Below are 17,034 nucleotides of genomic sequence, written 5' to 3'. Positions count from 1 at the left end.
CATCCTTTGTATTACCCCCAGAGGGACAACAAAAAGGATTTATTAAGGTAAACAAGTTTCTTAGCCAAGACAATCATCACTAGAATAATAGTTTATCAAAGAAAGTTTTACGCTGTGAGGTGAGTGCGTGTCTCCATATTTCCCTCCACACGCTCCCTCGTCTCGATTCGGTCTTTCCTCATGACATCATCCCTGCCTGTCTGTCTGAGGATCCCCTTACTGCCCCTGGGTCCTCTCCTCACCCTCTCCCCAAGGACTCTGCACAATCTCGGGATCTCCCAGCTGATACGCTCTACCTGCACGAGTTGTTTACTTTATCTACTATGGCTACATATCCTGTCCCGCCACTTTGACCTCTGCTCCCTTTAAATATTTAAGAAGGGAAGAAAAACAAATAAAGGGGCTTAGCGGAGGGGTGCATTAGTCACTGTCTTGTGGGGCTCGTATTGGTCGACATATAGACCTAGAGGCGTCTTATGGAGTCACCACCTATTTGGGTCAGTCCACTGCACAAATTGTGACGGTTTTAAAAGCAGGTCGGGAGACATTTGCACTTTGTAGAGAGAATCTCTTCTCTCTCTCTCTCTCTCTCTCTCTCTCTCTCTCACACACCCTCTGAATATACTACTTCACATCTGCGAGTTGAACTTACAAGATTGTCCATAAAATGCCTGAGAGCGGTTCCTCTGTCTGGCTGCACCAAAAACTCCAGTAAGTTTATGGGCATCCTGTCTTAAGAGAAGAAAGGCTTAGCAGCTACGGACTCAGTAAGCAGTGAGAGAACGCAGACAGCCCCTGGTCGCAGCTTGGACAGGACGCTACACTTTACATGTTGCCTGTAGTGCACAGTAATGTCTGACAGAAAGTAGGTGATTGGTGTTAAAAGCCAGAAGCGTAAAAGTAAATAGAGAGCATTATACCCAACTACAACCCTTTTGTAGAAACAACTGCAATAAGTGGTAATGGCTATTGTAAAGGTTTGATCATAGAAGTCGTGAAAGTCCTTTTACTTAGTTTTTCCAATGGTTCACTAATGATTCTCACGTATAGCAGGGAAGGTCTGAGAAAATGTTCAGCGTCTAATTGGCAATGCGTCGCAATGAACAAAAGGTCCAGCTGTAACTCACTTTTATTACCACATCAAACCCATGATCAAACCTTCACCCATTCTGTTGATTTATCACCAGCATGCCCAATACCCTCAGTGCCCAGTGTACATGTGGATGGAGTAAGTGGGGCAGTGGGTCAGTCTGGGAGGAAATTCTGGGGCCCTTTTCATGGTCATGGTTTCATGAGCTCATAAGCAGGAGTTATAAGCTTATCCCAGGCAGCGAGGTGCTTATACACTGGCCTGGCCAGAGCTAAATGTCGTCATGTTTTTGCCCAGCGATCAAAACCAGCGTTTCCTGTTTGGAACCTCTTCTATTTTTCCTAGTCTGATCATTCGAAGAGACACCTTCCCACTGCATGATGTAACTCTACTCAGTGTGTGGCGTTTGTGTATATATATTTTTTACATGTTTCTGAATCATCACCTTTTAGCGCACACCTTCGAACTTTTTTCCCCCCCTAACAGTCAATAAAAGGCAGCACCAGACGCACTGCATGAACTGCACCCGACATGGGAATATGGGAGGAACTGCTGACTCAACACATGGTTGTATTGTTTTAGTGGCGAAACGTGATGAGCGCAGAGATTTGAACGACCTAATGAGTGGAAAATCCGGCCCGGGCACAGAATTTGCATGTGAGGCCTGAAAAGTAATCACGCTGCAAAACACCCAAACCCCTGCCTCGCACCGTGGCGCACAAAGGCTCAGATTTCCAATATTTCTTAAAGATGTGTCATAATTTCACATTTATTGGAGGCAACATCGCTTAGAAAGTTGGAATTAGGGTCAACATAGTCCTGTAATATTTGGCGAAATAAAAACAAAACACTTTCACTACTAACACATAAGAATGATTGTGTTAAATTGTCAAACAGGGACTACTGCTATTAGAATAACGAGGTGGGTGGTAAAAGGGTTACAACTACATTAACAGTTTCAGGAAGAAAAGTTATGTGTTGGAAAGTGTAGGTTTTATTTTGAAACACTCTGGTCTGCTCTGGATAAAAGTGAATTTAACTGGGCTCTGGTAAACCCCAGAGATAAACCTAACGATGGCAATGCAATACATCCTGTCACTTCTTTTTAAAAATTAGGGTTGTGTCTGTAATTCTTTTCGCACCTTCGACAAGCAAGGACTTCATCACTTGAGTTTTTTTTAATGGAAATAGTTATGTTGAAGTGATGATGTCATGGCTTACCTTTTTTCCACAGCTCGATACTGGCAGCCTGTAAATCTCATTATCACATTAAGCAATGTCTTGTTATAGGCAGCACATTACTCATTGCAAATTCAGACCATGTTAACGAGCTGCAGGCCACAGTTATGAGGTCGTAAGGAAGGCTATAGTGAATCCATAAGGCAGGTGCTAAAGATGGCCGGAGTATATGTTTTAAAGTAATGGGCACACTTAATAAATTGTATTGTATTAATGTATATGTTTTAAAGTTCAACTTATACAAACAAGTCTGACCTCTAGTTACAGGGTTTATACAGGCAGAAGCAAGTCCAATTTAATGCTTTTTTTGTCCAAACACTACAATTTAATGCCACAAATGAATATGCATATTTCATTTCTTAAGATTTGCAAACATTTATCAAACAGAGGAAAGGGAATTAGACAAAAACGGGCAACTTTTGAGTAAAAAATGTGGTAAATTTCAACCAAAATTGCAACTTAATTATGTTTAAGACCATATTTTTGGTATTTTAACTCTCCGAAATTTAGATTTAATGCCAGCTTGAATACAATTTCATGCTTTTTAATGGCATTTAAGCCATTTGATTGAATGACTTTAACCAGGTCGTTTTTCCATACTGAGATATATTCTTACCTGAGCTTAGACAAGTTGATGTGTACCTGTCCGTGTACTTGTCTGGTCTTTGTGCATGCGCTCAGTCCCGCAAATGGACCAAAGATGTTGTTTGATTTTTCGCTTCTCCTCCTCTCCTCTATGGGGCCACACGGGGTGAAGTTAGAAGTGACCAAGCTCTTCCCCGTTTCCCTTATTTAAATACGTGAGTAGTTACACGATCCGAGTATAGTTACACAAAATTAAGCATGTCCATTTTCAGTAAAGTGTAGATATTACTGCGCAGATGTCGAAGTTGTTACTATGCCTTACAATATAGTTCCCCTTTTTATCCACTTCAAAAATCGACATTTTTACTTTTGTGTAACTATACATTTTACGTTCACGTAACTGTATTTGTACCAAAAAAAATGGTAACAACATCTTTGGTCTTTTTGCGTGGCTGAGCGCACGCGTAAAGACCAGACAGGTACGTATCAACTCGTCTAAGCTTAGGTAACAACATTATCTCAGTATGGAAAAACGGTGGCCTGTTCCTTTAATGCTTTTTAATGCCCGGCAGAAAGCCTGAGTTAGTAAACAGTTTTGCGTACTTTTAAAATGAGGACAGTGGTTATTTGGTTGGGCAATATTAACCGTATAAATATACCATTACTTTACTGTAACTGAAAGTATCTGTTAAGAGCTTTTGTAACTTCAATTTTAGTTTGCATTTCCTGATAGACTAATACCGATGCAGCACACAACAGAGGGAAAGCAGCATAAGCCAAGGTTATTCCACTACGTACAGTGGGGCAAAAAAGTATTAGGCCAAAATCCAATAGGAAGTCAGTGGGGAACCGACCAAATACTTTTTTGCCCCACTGTACATTTCCACTTGGCTTGTTTTGGCTTGCATATCAGTATGATGCAGAGCACAGGTTACTCATCCCAGTTCATGTGGAAGCATAGCCAGACTTGAATGGTCAGACTAGCGCAATGTCTTGAGTGCTGTGTAAGAGACTTATTATTTGCAAATCACTCATCGACCACAATCCTGTGATCTAAAACATAACAGTATATCCTGTCTCGGATCATTCTTCAGACCTGTCCACCGGAGCGGACACACAGATAGGACAGCTGTCGGTGAGGTGTTGCTGAAAGTGAACATTTCTTACGGCTACTATCTGCCTCATTGCACTCCGAAAGCCTGTCTTCCCGGTTTCCTTCCTGAAAGCCGTACACAAGGCAGAAACATTTGCACAATAGAGACAAATGGAGTCCGTGGCATACAACCGAATAACCCCTAAACCGCTGAGCCAGGGAACAAGACTTTGGAAACGCAATAGCTCTGACCCAAATAGATTTTACAGCCGCCATGTCCTCTGACGCCGGGGGGAGTCAAACATATGCGGAAAACATTAAAATGGAGGTGAGACCAGACGTTATCGACAGTCAGCGGGAGTTCAATGCCAGGCTGCTTTGTAGGGAAATGGTTCGCGAGAAGATCAACCAACGGCAAGTCTTACATAACACTACCCACAAAAGCCCATATTCCAGTATGCACTAAATCTGTAAGCCTCGCCCACTTCTGAAGCAGGTATGACTGAATGGAACAACTATCTATCTGTGGCAGAAAAACGTGAGGCACAGAGATAGCGATGAGGGATTAAGCCGCATTTCTCCCATGCGTAGTGAGGGTTTTCCGATGTCTAGACTCACTGATGTATTGTGGCAGCCTCCTAACCACTTAACCTTCAGGGAAGCTGGGCTAGAGACATCCATCTGTATCCAAAAAAAAAAGCCCCATCATCTCCCCGTGTCAGGCCTCTTTCCAGGAGACGCCGCAGAGCCTCCAATGGTGAGCCACCAGAAGCTACTGAGGTTAAGTCATGGAAAATGTGAGGCCCTGAAAGCTTGTAATTGCTTAATTGGATGGACCCTCGACTACCTCTCAGATATTCCTCACTCTTCCCCATCAACGTGCAATGATCAGAAGGCTCGCAGTATACCTGCACGTGTGTGGGACAGCGGGGAGAGAGTCTGTGGGTGATTTGTGGTTCTTTCATTTGAATACATTTTTCCAGCTCCAAACCACCAGGCGCACAGGCAGCAGAGATGGTCTTGGCGGATAAGGGGAGAAGAGATATGCTCATGCAACTTTGTGTCATGGAGAGGCATTTTTTAGTCCCCGGTGAGACACTCTATCTATCCATGCACAGGCCATTAAAGTAAAATATAGCTTTTTGAGGGAACTTACTTTTTGGTTAGTCAAGTTGTACAAGAAATAAGTCAAAATTTAGCCAGAAAAGGCAATCTACCCTTTTTTTTTGTCAGAAAAAACAGCTGAAATCAAGTCCAGAGTGCAGGATATAGCATGTATTTCTTCAGTATAAGACATAAAAAAGAACTGACTGATGACAGCTTGAGAATCGTTTTCTTTGGTGGAAAACATCTGTACAACTCAGCGATTACACAAAAAAGACACATTTGTAATTGAGCCAAAGAAGGCAACTTTCTGACAAAAAAACTAAACATAAAAAAAGTCTCTAAAGTGCCAGATAGTACATATATCTTCAGTGAATCACTTAAGACATAAACAAAACATTTCCATGGCTTTTATGCTCTAGTAAACATGGCAAATCATCATCACCTACTGTCCATAAGGAAAATAAAGTAGATGAATGTGGATGTAAAGACTTGTAAATGCCAACTTTACAAACCCATGGAGGCAATATGGCGCAATATGAGCGTACAGTAAAACCTATAGCGCTACAGAAGCCAGGTCGTTCACAGCTCCCGGGGGGCGTCCTTGTGCAGAATTTACGGTAATCCCAACATCAGAGCTTACTTTTCAACTGAACCATCCCCACCAGCTCAGCCTTGGCCAAGTCGCTTTGCCACTTTGAGCACTCTCAGAACCATGAAAGTCAGCAGACCCTGTAGCCCCCATAGGGCCCCCAAAAAGGGAGCAAAGGAAAGGGATTATTCAGCTTTACTGTTAAATGAGAATGTATATATCTAGATCATGAACAAAAGCCAAGACGCCTGCTTTTCTAATCAGTCTGTCTTATGCATAATATGTAATCAAAATACTGTGTGCAAATGTATAGCGATCACAGTACGGCTCTATGGGAATTACTCATGTCAATCAACTTGATAACACTGCTATAGTCGGACCACTTTTTAAGCTATACAACAGGCGCACAGTGTCAAAGGATTTCCTCTGGCACTAAATTTCTGCCATCCCTGTCACCACGCGTATGACTAATGGTCCTCCTTACTGCCATGACGTCATAACTCGGAGAATCTGAGGTGAACGACATATTGAAATGTGTTGTGAAAGGAAAGCAGGCGCCCTCCCCCCCCCAGCGTATGACTTAATCTTGTAGACAAGCATTTGAAGTGTCCGTCACGACAACGTATGTTTGAAAGAAGAGCTCACTATATCGGTAAGGGAAATAACTTTACCATATGTACTGGCTGATCACTGGATGATCTGTGATGGTCTCGGTGTGGTATTATCCCAAACCATAAAATCTAAATGTCTTTAAAAGCTGCTCACCAGGACAGCACCAATAAAGAATATCAAGAGAGCAGTGAGCCGTTTAATGCTGGGCCACAGATTGTAAAAGTTTTTTAACCAGAAACTTGATTATTTTCTGGGTAAAATTGTATTTCCATTAATGCTACAATAAAACTATGTGGCTACGTTTGAGTCAAAAATAATTGTGTCCTGTTGTGAGAAGAAGTGACAATATCTATGGCATGTCTTAGTAAAATCAGCACCTAATATAGCTATTGTCATAAAAGTTTTGCAGACGCCATTTATTTAGGTCAAAAATTGTTCACACAATCAGAAAGTTCAATCCAAATAAGTAATATTACATTACATTTGCAATGTCCACACGCTAATTAAAAGGTTGGCTGTGCAACCCCAGTTAATGACCATCCGTACTCTATTTCTATAATGCTAGTGTTTGTTTGTTTGTTTGTTTGTTTGTTTGTTTGTTTGTTTGTTTGTAAGACAGTGCATGTTGATGAACACACATGACTCAAACTCTACTCCCAGGAACTTCTTGCAATGAAGAATAAGCGCGCTGTGCCATCGTGCCCAAATACTGTAATTGGTTGTGGTGATAGAGGTTTACCAACCCTATCTTCATCAGTCTACCCTAGGGCAGCTATGCACCACCGCAGCTATGGCTACAAAGCACAAAGGGTTGTAATGCGTAAAAACAAGTGAAAGAAAATAGTGCTGCTAAAATGCCAAAAGATATTTGGCCTGTAGTAGTAATAATAATGCCTTACAAGTCACCACTGTGGGTCAACTTGACCAGCATATTTTTAGAGGTCCGGGACAACGTAGCACCATGAGGAAACCTGGCTGGCGGCCATCAGTGCTCCTCTGATCATCTGAAACGGTGCAGCGCCTCTTGGGTTTCTCCCTGTTTCAGTGTGTGGTGTCCTGCACGGGCAAGCTCCACCTCCTCCTTCCTCTCCTGCCTGGGCAGCTCCCTCCACAACTCTTTCACCATCTTCTGGGAAGAGCTCAGCACTTAATCTGTTTTATTCTCCAGGGATCGTCCATTAGCCAGAACAATAGAAGGCATGTGTGGCTTAGCTGTGAGTGTCGCCCGGATACCTCCTCGTTTGTCCCTTTTTTGTTTCCTGTTGCGCCTCTTGTGACGGCTCCACTGTGCTGCAGCTGTGGGAGGCTCTTGCTGCCTCTTCAGTGTCGCAGAAGAAGAGATTTGTAGGTCTCAAATGGGTTTAGCTCACAAGCTAGCTGTTTACTTTTAAAAAGCTGCTTTCTTCAGGACCGTTATGGACTCTCTGCAGTAAAAAAATCCACAGATCCCCACAAAAACACAGCAATGTACAAAAGTATCCAGTAAAACAATGTGGAACACAGAAACCCCAAATGCAGTTCGCAGAAAAAGCTGCTGCAGCTGTACTGCGAGAGAGGAAGGTTGCTGCCTCCATGGTGCCTCCACACACACACTAAACTGTAATTCAGCACTTAAGTTAAGTTATACTTCATTAATCTCTGTAGAGAAATTTGTCTCCGCATTTGACAGGTAGGAGCAGTGAGCAGCCAGATGTGGAACCAGGCTAATGGTCAGAAACACCTGGCTGGAGTATTAACCTATTGTACATGTTTTTAGTGGTAGGGGACACCAGAGTACCCAGAGGAAACCTACACAGACACGGGGAGAACACGCAAACTCCACACAGAAAGACTCCTTCCAGGTGGGAATCAAACCTGCGACCTTCTTACTGCGAGGCATGAGTGCTAACTGCTGCACCACTGTTATTATAGTTTCATGGAACACTCTTTGATGTCTAATGGTTACAAATCACATAGGGTAAAACATAAGAGGTTGAACGGCTACTTGTCTGTCGCCCACGGCCCACCCCTGCCTACATTTAACTTGCATCAAATGTGAATGCATGTTTCTTGGTCCATAGTCACAAGCATCACCAGGGAGTATTTCAGACTTAAAGGGGCTAGATGCAAGTTCGCCATTTTATACTCACTACTGCCACCTCAGGTCATGCGTGTAACTGCACCTTCTATATTAAGCTCGTGCATGACGGCAATTTGGACCCGAATTAACACCTTTTTGAGTGAAAGTGCAGGATTTTAGAGGCAGGTGTGGGTTCATTCTACACATTAGGACATTGTTGGAACATGTAGGGGGAGGAAAATACATAATTTTAACCATCTCTTTGGCTCATGTGGACTTCAGATGTTCAAAAAATTCCTCTGTGCTACAACAATAATTCATATGTCAGTAAAGTAAGAAAACAACTTCCAGTGAGCAAGTGAAGACCCAAGCAGACAGTCCGGCGCACAGTAAGGCTGTATAGATAGTCTGGGAACTATCCTAAGCATGTGGCTTCTTGTCATCACTGCAAGGGCTTTAATATTGGCCAAATGGTAAATGATAATACAGTATCTGCATGTATTATAAGCAAACTGAATGTATTCCTTTCATGCATGCGACTTTTATGTTGTGTGGACATAAACCCAGATGTTAAAGCAGCAGGGGAGATGGCAAATCGAGACAAGGCAGATGAAAGTTCACAAAGAGCCCGTTTCAATCCATCCAGCATCAAAGAGCACCACTATCAGTCTATTTCTACACTACACTGCACTTTATGGCCGGCTTAATGAACTGTATTCCCCGACAAATGTATCGGATTATGAACAGACACGAAATGATAGCAAAGATACACAGTGTTGACAGGCAGCACAAGCAAAGAGCTGCCGAAGAGTGGAGTTTGAAAGTTGCATGGAGTGTTTCTGAAGCAACACAGGTTTGAGGGCAAAAGATGGTAGGCTTTGCAGAAAAGTAACTAGTATTTTTAAAAAAAATGTTGCTGTGCTTTTAGTGCAAGTGGTATCAAGGCAAGGGTAAAAAATAGTAGCAGATATACAGTGATCATACATTCTAGATATGAGAGGCATTGATTTTAGTAACATTTACAGTGCCAGTCAAAGTTTTAAGTAATTAAGTAATTGTCATGACAGTAACATAATGGCAGAGTATGAAGAATTTTTGTTGTTGTGAGAGCACCATTACTTCTAGTAGTTTGAGCACTTTTCAAACTACTGCAGACAAGCATGTGTGCATTATACTATCATTATTTCCATGATAAAGCCATATTCAAACATTGTGAAAGAACTATGTGGAAAACAAGGACGTGTGGAGCTTTGGCCAATACAGAGATTTACAGTCCCTTCCCCTGGCTCTGCTCGGCTCTGGGGCCCATAGTGCGCCATCAGCCGCTGTTACTTGGTTTCCTTCCAGTCTTCTCCACAGACGCCTGGAGTTCCGTCCATCTAAAGCTGCGATACCGACAAGGGTATGTCCCGCTAAGCGTCAGAATCAGAAGCTGATCTGGGCGTGTTTCCTTGAGCTGTGTGAAATGTGAGCAGACTTCAGAGGGGCGGTGCGCTCCCGCCCAAGTGTGTAAGTGCAGATGCTGGAGGAACACATGCATCCAGCTGTGCAAGAGACGCAGTGATAAATTATGCAATGAGAAGTTGAGAAATTGTTTGGTATTTTGTGTTTATTCACAAGTGGCAGGGCCATTCTCTTTAGACCAATGTTGTCGTCGAGACACTAGTTTTGAGTCCAAGCTACTCAGACTTTGAGTGTGAGTCAAATAATGTAAATCCCTAAAGACTGGTGAAAGTCCAAGTCAAGTCACAAACAGTTAAATAGAGAGTCAACGAGAAGCAGAAAGTTTAGCATCAGTCCAAGCCAAGCCCCAGTGCAGTCCAAAGCAATTCATGTTGAGTCCAAGTTCAGCCCAAAAGAACAGAGGTCGGGCCAAGTCCAAGTCCTTAAGAGAGAACAACACTGAACCAGGAGTTATCAGGAGTGTAAATATTGCAAATCCAACTTTGAGGTTTGTTCCCAAATCTGAGAGCCTAACTTTAGTCTTCACGAGAAAATGACATTTCATCAGCACTTCATTCTATATAAAGTGCTGTCTGTAAAGCAACTTCATGCTTATTGTATCTTAACCCCACAAAATCCAAAGCACTAAACAAACCGTATGATCAAAGTTTATCCCAAATTAAGCTATAGAAAAACATTTTACTACAGTGTAATATGATTATACAAACTTAATGAGATTCTGGTTTAGAGCAAAGTGTGAAACAGGAAAGGGCGCTCATTGTGTTGAGCTGTAAACTTCACAAGTTTATGGCTGAAAATACCACAACTGAGGATTTTGTGGTTCACTGAATTTAATACAAATCATAAAGTAAACAACATACGCGCCCCACTCAAAGATATATTTTGAGGATGACCTTTCTACCTTTATATTTGCATGCGCCGCAGACTCGCTGACAGATAAAGCACTCCAGTCTATTGCCCTACTACATATCCCTACTCCTCCATGCCCGTTAATGTTAATGGTGTGGCAAGGTCTGACACCTGACAGAACCGCGTTGGTTATCTAGCCTGGGATGACCCCTATAACTCTGTCACTCACCGTGGGCTGTAGCTCGGAGTCCAGCCACAGAAGAGAAATATTAAACTCCTGACATTTATAACATCGGGCCTCCTGCAAAACCATTTAGACTGTGACAGGAAATATTTAGACAACAACATCAGCTCTAGTGGATTCACAGGCCAGGAGGGTCTGCCGTAGTGAGGACGGGGGAAAGACAAACACAATGTCGCAATGTACTAGACGGTCCCGTTATGACACTATAAGACAGCTTTCCTGATTGCAAGCCAAGGTAATCTGTGAAAATGTTTAAAGGGAGCTGCTGATCAAAAATTCCACCTTGAAGTTCTAAATCACTTGAACAGTCCCGTTTCAACACCACGGATAGCAACTTATCCTTAATTCTTTCCCTTACCAAGTGTGAAATTATATTCTTTCAGTTTGTCATGTCAATAAAACTCCCTTTATGCAGGCTTAGGTTGGCATAAAGCTGGATTTGAGTAACTAGTTATTGCTCCACAGACAAACCATACACAATAATGACTCATACACTCTAGCAAAGAGTTTAGAACATTAAATCATACTAAAAGTCATTGCCAACTGCTAATGAGTCCCTAAATGACTTAAATAAGTGGTGAGTGAAATCATCTCAAATTGACTAGTGATGATGAGAAACAGGACAAATTGTAGAACTAATCACTACGGTTCGTGTCAAAAAGCACTTAAGAGCTCCAGAAGTGGAGACAATGCCAGGATTAAAGTTAAGTCCAGGGACGAGAACAACTTAGCCTGGGTTAGGAAAACAACTGTAGAGTAAAACTCTGTTTTCTTCTGGTGCCTCTGTCCAGTGATTCTCTGCCACTACAATGTTAATGTTAGTGACGTAGCTCATGGGTTGTGAAAAATAAGATTTAGTCTTACAGATGCTGTTGAATGCACATGGGGAGGTGGGGGGGCATAAAAGTTCAATCTTTCCTAGGTTGCCTAGGCTTGGCTTGGGCCGGCCCTGGGTATCTATTTCATATTGGTAACTGATTCTGACAATTGTTTAAAGTGGCTTTTAAAAATGTGATGAGGTTAAAAATATACATTCTACACAGTAAGTACTTGCATTTAAAACATTATATACACAATTTAAATATGCGTGCCTGAACTCGCCTATGTGTAACTAATAACCACACCAACCCACAGCCTGCGCTGCTTCATAAATCTGCTCATTGGTCTGGTGCCACCAAAGATTGCTCTATGACCACAAGTTAAGTATTTCCAGCAGAATGCAGGTTTAGCATTCACGGCTTTCATTATAGCCGCCCCATACGTCAGTGGAATAACAGAACAGGAGCGTTTATTTGCACAGCCCCTTCCATTCATCAATCTCCTGATCTCTGCTACTGCGCGCGGCCTCACGTCACATGTGTTTAGCTAAAGGGAAGGCCGGCACGCACACTTCCGCCGCTCATTCTAATCAAAGCGCCACTGGACGGTGTTTGGTCCCGTTTAGGCTACAGCAAACCCATTGACTGATGTGGTTTGGAGATATATATTCATCTCATGTCAGCCTGATATGTGGGCTAATACAGGCCTCCTTCATCACGTCTTTCACAAGATTCATAACCGCAATGGAATACTAAAACAAACAAAGCAATTAAAGCAAGTTCAGTACAGGGAGGCGACAGCGACAGTGGAGGAGATGGTAGGGGGGGGCGTCTCATGATTGGAAGGTCAAGGGTTTGAAACCCAGCTCCTCCAGGTGCACACTGCCGTTGTGTCCTTGGGCAAGACACTTCACCCACCTTGCCTCCAGTGTCTGCGTATTGGCTATGAGTGGCTAATGTAGGTGGAAAAGTGCTCTTTCAGTTGAGACCATTTACCATTTACAGGAATAGTTTAAAGTGAGTGTTAAAAACATGAGAGTCCCATTGGCTACTATATATCGTAAAGATTCTCACTCTAGCCACAAAGAGATTAGTAAAACATATTGGTTAGTGTTGTACTCTTAACCACTGCCATATAGAGCATGATGGAAAACTAGTAAATGTACTGTGCATGTGAAAATGTCTTTAATATTTTGGCTTCATGTTTGATATAATATACAGTATCCATACAAACATGCATGGCCAGTATAACCTTCTGCTCAAGTCCTATTATATTCTGAGTAAGTGTACATATTGTGGCTCGATCTTTATTGCCGCCGCCTGTTTCTGATTACTCTAATTGGTCAGTGAGTCGGGGGGAAGTACACGACAGCTGAAAGCTGGCTAGCGAAGGGTGACCCCTGTGAAAAATGAGTGGAAAGTCGGGAGCTCTGGGGTGCCGCTGCCGACCAGGTAAGTTTAGTCTGTCTCCTGCGATGACGCATTCACTCTCTCACTCCCTGAACACAACAGAGGCTCAGGCACTGACTCAACCCCGGCGGCTGGGGATAAATGGAGCACACAGGCGATGAGTAAAGGGACGACCGGGGTCCAGACGAGGCTATTAATCACCTCACAAGTGGTAATGTCAGCAGTAATGTCAACACAAAAAAAGCCAAAATATTTAGAATTATTTCTTAAAGTGGTTATGATTATCATAAATAGTAATTATATCGTTATTGGGAGACAGTGGCGCAGATTGTAGAGTGAGTCATCTTGTGATCGGAGGGGTAGCAGTTCAAATCTCGCAGGTGCACACTGTTGTTTTGTTCTTGGGAGTTACTGATAGGAGTAATTGCAGAGCTTGAACTTTCATCAATGGAATAGCCCTATCTCACAATAGTTTTGCTTTTTAAAAACTCATGAAAAAATGTAAAAGTCCTGTGCAGCTGAGAGCTTTGCACAAACCTAAAACACATGTATGGTGTCCTCTGTAAGTGCCACACAGAGGAACAAATATGAGGCTTGCACCAGCAAAGAACCAACACATGAATCCGTTTACTGACACCTGGCATGAGATCGCATTTTTCACCCTTGGTTTACTTTAGTAGAACTTTTCAACAAATGACTTTCCAAACTCTATCCAAATACTTCCTTTCTCTTGGAGTCTCTACCTTTCCTGATTCTCTTTTGTAAAAATATGGTAATAATAATCTTAAAAAGGTACAAGGGATGAAGTTAGATAATGAATTTGGTTGTGAACCCCTGACCCACTGGTTAAGTCCAACTCATTCCATACAACTCTCAAGTTGGTATAAGCTTTGTTTGCTCGATTTGCTGCATTGGCAACTTGTTGATATTGAGAGTTTGCACAGATGTTTCTATCTGCATTAGTGTTGTTTTAGGCATGTTGTTACAGGAGCTCTGCATGTGATGCTAACTGCTTGCTTACTTTGTGATTAATTAGAAAAAGCCACAATGGCTAAATAATTATCCACCATTGGGCTTGTAAGAACTTATACTTAATATAAGTTCAGACAAAAGACTTGATAAAGGCACTGACTCACATGGGGAGACGGCATGCACCTGTGCAGACACATCAACTAAATCGTTTTTAGGATTGGTCGGGTGCAAAGTAAGATGAACATACCTTTGTAATGAGTGTCTTCGCTGTAGAAGGATGACTTTACTGCAGTGTGCCCAGTGTTTAGAAGGGATTGAGAGCCTGAGCCGTGTCTGAGTAAATAAAACAAAATCATTTGGTTCAAATCTAAGCTAAGTAAACCTAGGTTTTCCTTTTTTATAGCAAATGTAACTGGTGAAACAAAGAAGAGGGAAGAGGACAGGCAGACTTCAGGAGCCGGTATACGGATTGGACCTAGAACCTCCTTGCAGAAAAGAGCGCGATGTTAGTCGTTATTATTACGGCATAGAAAGAGATGTTAAGATGAGTGTGACATGCTGCCATAGTGCCCTTGGGCAAAACACTTCACCTTGCATTCTGTATGTTGAATGCGTGTTACTGTGTCTTGGAGCTTGGAGTTAAGTAAATGAAAACATGGACGACCTAACAAATCTAGCTATAGTCCTGACTCCTGACTAAACATGGCCTAAGATGGAGATTGCGCTGGAGTGCATTTGCTGACAGGTTTCCCCAGTGAGTTTAGAAAAAACAATATAAAACCCTGGACTTATATCAATACTAATACAATGGCAATCCACTGAAATTGTTAAATGGACATACCATTGTAATGACACGTTGAGTGTGTTCCCAGAAAAGCCGGGATATAGCCTACGTTATGGAGTCCCCAGTCTATGGGAAGGGATAGATGGTGTGGGCCAGTCTGAGCGGGGTCGCCTTGTGGTTGTCCAAATACACATTTCATTGTGGGTGGGATAGGAGCTCCAAAAGGTTTTTCCATGACTTTTCCCGGTGAATGGAGCGTGGCTTGCCAAACATTATCCTCCCCCCCCCTTTTTGAAAGTTTTGGAGTCGCATCACAGGGGAGTTGAATACTTCTTTCCTTTTTGATGCTCCCACCCCCACACTCGGCCATGACACCACCTGCACCTTTGGGTCTCCCCCAGTGATGTTTGTTGTCGTCGTGGTGATTCTTTCCTGGTGATGTCATCTGGACCGCCACCACTGGGAGTAATTCTGTTTGTTGGGAAATAAATGATTTACGGACAACAGAAGCACTTATCAGAAGCAGTTGCTCACACACATTTTTATGATCACATCTGGAACTTGAGCTTCAAAAGTGAACGTCGTGGTGCTTATTATGCAGTCTATCATTATTATAATGCAAGGGAGGAACAAGACGCCGATTTTATCCTAATATACACAAATCTGTCAGCTCCATTGTCAGAATAGGCAGGCTCGATCCAACTCATCTGCTCAATGTGTACTCACTATAATGGAACTTACTACACACCATCTTGCTTTGTGTGTCACAGACGTTTCCAACAACAACATTACATGTTTGCCTAATAGCTTCCACACGGAGATGACAGCCATAAATGTTGTTTATCTCATCTGCATCTCTTCTGTTACAGTCCTGTGGCCAGCATGGCTATCTCTGCTGCTCAAATTGATGGCATGGATGATGAATGGTAATCAAAGGCCTATCGTGTAGCGTTTAGGGCCTTTCAGAGCAAGGAGACACCAAGGACTACAGAGTCAGTGTTTCTGTTTTGATTCATTCATTTCACGAAAACCTAATTTGTGATAATCTTTTGCCAAGAGGCTCTTGGTTTGACATTTACATTAGGCTACACGCACTGACAATATCCAGGTTTCTTGAAAATGTCTTATTATTGATCATTTTATCTAATTATTTATCATTTTCTTAGTAGCTACACTGGCAGTCCGGTCATAAAAATAGAGCCTCTTTCGCAGAAGAACAGGAAAGTGCAAAAGTGCGAGCACGTGTCGTCTTACCTGTTGGTCAGTCAAGAGAAGCGCGCGACACACGCGCTTAAGAAAAACCAACACTGACATCTAGTGGTGCTACAAAGTAGATGAAAATAAATAAATACATTTCCATATTTTGAAGAAATTGACTATGGGTAAAATTTACTTCACCTGCCTTTTATTATTTTTGTTGAATCTACCGTTGTAGCCTATTAAATCGTAAAAGATCGCCTACTTGTTTTCACTCTGATGAATTGTACAGAATGGCCCATTAAATGAAGTGGGTGCTCAGGAGCTTCGAGAATGAAACCAAAACGCACTGTATTTAGATAGTAGCGATCATATAAGAGTATACAGTGGGGTTTATGTTGATCTTGGAAATTGTCAGCTACAGCAGCCACCGAGCGCAGCAGGCGGACTCTTAAAATAATATCCATCTTTCATGATCCAACATAGCTGCCTAACCCAATTATTGCACATTGATAGTTTGCATGTGTGCGCGGCCTCTGCGCTCTTTCACTGCGCATTCTTTGGTCAGGGAAGTACGGAAACTCATTGCTGCCAATGTGAGTGAAACTTTTTTGACTGCGCTTTCTCGTTCGAACGTAATACCATCTCGTTCTAACGAGTTGCCAACTCGTTAGAACGAGTTGCCAATGTCGTTCTAACGAGTTGCCAATGTCGTTCTAACGAGTTGCCAATGTCGTGTGAACGACTTTTTAAGCCCAACGCAGACGCTTGACGGTGCGGCTAAAGAGCCGCCTCCTGTGATGCAGACGCGGTGCCGCGGGGTAAACACATAGGCCTACGTTTTTGACCTGCTGCAGAGGCACAGACGGGTCTTGGCTGTGACAAACAGGGAGACGGCCGTACACTTTGTTTAAGGGGATGA

The sequence above is a fragment of the Gobius niger genome, assembly GCF_951799975.1.
Source record: "Gobius niger genome assembly, chromosome: 16".
NCBI classification, from domain to species: domain Eukaryota; kingdom Metazoa; phylum Chordata; class Actinopteri; order Gobiiformes; family Gobiidae; genus Gobius; species Gobius niger.
Note: the sequence above shows the minus strand (reverse complement) of the source record.